The sequence below is a fragment of the Lactuca sativa genome, chromosome 6, assembly GCF_002870075.4.
Source record: "Lactuca sativa cultivar Salinas chromosome 6, Lsat_Salinas_v11, whole genome shotgun sequence".
Taxonomy (NCBI): domain Eukaryota; kingdom Viridiplantae; phylum Streptophyta; class Magnoliopsida; order Asterales; family Asteraceae; genus Lactuca; species Lactuca sativa.
This window is the reverse complement of record NC_056628.2, coordinates 39,798,318-39,802,941: the sequence shown is the minus strand read 5'-3', so window position 1 is coordinate 39,802,941 and position 4,624 is coordinate 39,798,318. Positions and strand designations below refer to the sequence as shown.

The following is a 4,624-nucleotide window of genomic DNA, read 5'->3' as shown; positions in this document are numbered from 1 at the left end:
AGTCGTTGTTGAAGTCTGACCTAGTCAAATGACGTCCCCATTAGATAAGGGATCATATATTCCTCAATTCTAGATATCGTATGAATTGAGACATGGATTATAATCATTCTCTCTGTTCATGTGTTGTTTCCCGATTTCCGATTTATGATGACTGACTAATTAAACAAATCAAATCAGTCCAGGCTTGGACAAGCGCTTAGGGTTGTCATCACTAAATCATCTAGGGCCCCACAGATATCCCTTTTATCCCACATTGGGTAAAAGGAATAGATAAAATTCGACTCAAATTCTTGCTTTTACTTACTCATCAAATCACATACAACAATATGTTTTATAACACCAAGTTACTGGTGCGTGTACATATGTATCTTGTTCCGAAGATTAACGGTTATAGTAGTGTGGGTGTGCTAAGTGTTTAGACTCAGCTAATGAATAATGTCTCACTATAAAGACCTTAACTAAAAAGTTTGTGAATAACTCTCAACTCTAACTTAATTGTGATTAAGTCACTAGGCATAATGAATTTGATTGTATGAAGTTTATAAAAGCCGAGTATGCTTGGTATGTATGCAAAAGTGTAATGTACTTGCTTCTATAAAGATGTATGTTTCAAAGTAATGAAAATATGTACATGTATAAATTTTATGCGCTTAAACATATAAATATACATGAATAGTAATAGTTTGAATCCTTGAAATACTACAAGTGTTATAACGTTCTTGTCATAATATATAATGTCACATAAAATTATATATGTTTGTATCATGTAACATTTATCGTGTGGACTAGTTATTTCACAATAAAAAATCAATAATATGTTTACGAATAATTTATACTAGTTATTTGTAACAATGTGTTAAATTTTTAAATAACGATTTTATAAATTAGATTTAATTTATTCTTGCATAAAGGATAATATATTTATATAAACAAAATATATAGGCACATGTATTACCCCTCCCCCCCCCCCCCCCCCCCCCCCGGGAAATAATTAAAATATTAAAAAGGGGTCGTAAGCACTCACCTTTGAAACTTGGGTTCCTTTTGTTCGAATTCGGTTTCTTTTGAGAAACTTGTCGTGTGAAAACTGCAAAATCCACAATCCTTGAACTTTGATATACTCTCGGGACCGTTTCTTAACAAATTTAAACTATTGGTGGCTAATTTGTAACTTCACTAAAGTATAGGGGCTTTTGGTAATTTGACTAAATGATTAGGACTATTTTCATAAAAAAGAAAATACAAATAGACGGGTTGTTTTAAACAAATTGGTTCAATAATTGGGATTGAGAGTGATTTTGAATACATGGTTTAATAAGGAGGGCATTTTGGTCATTTGTGGGTCGATCAAGGAAACGAACGGGACATAATGGCAGTCACGAAGGAAAGCACCAAGACAGCGGTGCGGCTTTTGGTTTCCTTGCTCGTCGCAGGCCAGAAAGAGGGCTGAGGGAGGTGTCCGGCGATTTCAGATCGCGAGGAGGAACAAGGGTGTCTTCGGGGTCGACGAGACCGAAGGGGAGGAAGGGAGGAGCAGCGAGGAGCTGCTCAAGCAGCTTCTCGGCTCCAGCATCGCGGTGCGAAGGAAGGGCAATCAGCGACCGCTAGGTTTTTCGGCAGTGGAGCTCGACGGAGAAGAAGAATGGTGCGATGGGCGAAAAGGGAAAAAGATTCAAGGACTTTCAGATCGAGGGTTTGGTGTGGCTGTTTTTGGCTGCTCTTCTTCTGGTTCGATTGGAAGTAAACGTGATAGAAATGGGAAACAGTTGGATTGAAGGGTAAGGACGAAGCAGCAACCGGTAATCCTCTTGATTCATCTTTTTTTTTTTTTTTTTTTTTTATTTGGCATCCAATCCAAAGGATGTTGACACTGGCAGAATGATCGATCAATGGGGTGTCGTGGGAGGCAGCAGCAACTCCGGTTGCTGTTGCTGTTGTTTTTCTCTTTTTTTATTTTTGTTCTCTTTTTTTTTATTTTTTTCTCTTTTGTTATTGTTTTGACAGAAATCGATGAAGTGTAAGAGGATTGTTTTGTTTGGTGTTTGATTTTTGACTGGGAAGAGAAGGAGAAGAAGGGTGTTGAGTGGGGAAGAAGGTAAACGTGACTGAAGCAACACTTTAGATGATCTTTATTTGATTGTAATTGTATAGATTGTGGGTTGTATTTAATAGTTTAATTGGTTAAAGGATGTGTGCAAGCAGTCTTCAATTTGAGTGGGGAAGAAGGTAAACGTGACTGAAGCAACACTTTAGATGATTTTTATAGATTGTGGGTTGTATTTGATAGTTTAATTTGACAGTCAAAGACTTGCAAGTTACTTGGCTGTCAAATTCTTTGTATTTGGTAGTTTAAAAGAATGAATTTGGTGGTATAATGTTGTATATTCATCCTTCTGGGACATGGCTCTTCGTGTCTAAACGAGCACTACATCTGCCTTCCTATCTGTAACTGTGAGTTATGTAATGTGTACCATGAGTGGCATAATAATTCCTGATATAATGTATATTCTTTTTCTTCTCTAATCTTTCTACAAACCATATTATTGTCTATGACTGCAAGAATTTCTTGCCATTTCTTTTGGCATTAACAACTCTTCAAATTTCCAAATATTCAAAATTATTTATCCACAACATTTGGGTATATGGGGCTAACAACTGACTTCCATTGATTTCTAGCAAGCTTTAGTGTGTGTAACCTTAACATAGGAAATCAACATTTGATTGTTTATTAAACATGATGTTTTGTGTTTATTCATAGCCAAGACTTTTAAGGAAGTTATTCTATTGTTTTTTTTTTCCTTATCAATTTCTTCTTGGTAATGCATGGTCAAGAAGCCGATGTTTTTATATCTTTTTATATACAGAAAAGATTAAGAGAAATTAAATATCCTCTTACTATTTCTTCCTACAAATCCTCTTACCCAATTGATTAGTGACATGTGTATTATTTAATGCTCATTTAATGATATTTTAATACATTAATATGACACATGTCATTATTTAATTGGGTAGGAGGATTTTTAGGAACAAAAGTAGGAGGATATTTAATTTCTCAAAGATTAATATCTGTATGTCAAGCATTACAGCCAATTATATAAACTCAACTTGTGAAAATGTGTACTTTTTGCAACTTTTGGCAAAGGATCCAACATTAGAGCGCTTCAAATCATATAGAAAAGGTGCCTCACGCATCAGAAGAATTGGAGATTACCTCTCTATTGCAGTTGTAGCTGGTATGTTAAAATCTAAAATTGAAAAAGGATCAAAAAAATTTAAGTGGTTTTGATTATTTTAGCCTACATGGAAATGTTGAGCTAAGTCTCACAGATGTAAAGTTGTTCTAAAGAAAATAAATTTCAAGCATGTAAAGTTGTTTTAAATATGTCTATAACCTGATCTATTCTGGGATGCTATTGTTTTTAAGAAGATACGTTCTATACTTGGAAGAGACATTTGTTTCATGCTATGTAGTGGTGCTCCTTTAGTTGCAGACACACAAGGCTTTATGAATTATCTGCATTGGGTAAGTATTATTACTTTATTACTAATATATTAATATACATATTGTGACAACCGTCAAATTCTGGTCAACTCAACTAACCCTTGCATTCTAGGGTTTACGTTATGTATTTACTGTACAACTCACTATTTTAATAAGAAATCATCACTTGGAAGGTTCGTATTTTTTAGATTTCTGTAACCATAATCAGGGTAAGTGAGGTGAAAAAACGATAAAACACTATTGCATACCCATCGGGGGTGTGTAAGATCCTTAAACATGGCTTCACGAGGTTTACGGACCTTGCATTGCGAAGCCAAACATTCAAAAAGGTCACAAATGAAGCCTCTCCCAATCTCTTTCACTCTATCTCTCTCTACTAAAAATCTCTTCCAAATCTCTCTCAAAAGTTCCCATAACTTTTTGAAATCATTTGGGTCATCCCGACCCTTAACCGGGTCAAAAATCACTTAAAACGGGGTAATATTGGGTAAAATAGCCTCAAGGAACCGAAACCTCTCTTTAAGGGGAGAACCCTCTTAGAGCCGAAGAACCCCTATTGGGACCGAACCTGTTGAGAACCGAAGCCTCAGGATCGAACCTGAAGCTCCATTGAACCGAACCTGAAGCTGCCAATGAACCGAACTCGAACCTTCTCCCTTCGGACCAAACCTCCTTCCGCCTTTAGTCTATTTTGCTTCTCGCCTAGGTTCGCTTCTGACAGGCTCGGGTCTGACAAGTTCGCTTCTGACATTTCGCCTTCGGTTCCCACCAAGCAACCAAACCCAACCTTCGATTCTCAACCTCTAAGGGCCGAACCCTCGCACCTTCGGTCCCCCATGCGAGAAGCCTCGTAGATTTAGCTTTTCTTCCCGTTTTTTACTACGACTTCATTTTAGGCCCGTTTTCCATTATTTTTGTGTGGGATTTTCACCCAAAATCATGTTTTAACATATAAAACCCCATACTTCATGAATAATCATGTTTTTTAGTGCAATCATTGTCCAAGATTAGTGGGTGAGATACTTAAGGTGGAGTGTTGACTTTGTTTTAGTATATGACACAAACAACCACCCCATGCCCACTCTATGACCCACCATTGTCCTTCCACCATACCCATTCTTT

The 4,624-nt window shown here is 36.6% G+C and overlaps 1 long non-coding RNA gene across 1 annotated transcript; it reads left to right on the top strand.

Annotated features, from left to right (window-relative positions):
- Positions 1-1,366: 1,366 nt before the first annotated feature.
- On the top strand, positions 1,367-2,523 carry LOC122194556 (uncharacterized). Its single transcript, XR_006183864.2, has 2 exons — positions 1,367-1,799; positions 2,005-2,523. It is a non-coding gene; the product is annotated as an uncharacterized LOC122194556 (long non-coding RNA).
- The last annotated feature ends 2,101 nt before the right edge of the window (positions 2,524-4,624 follow it).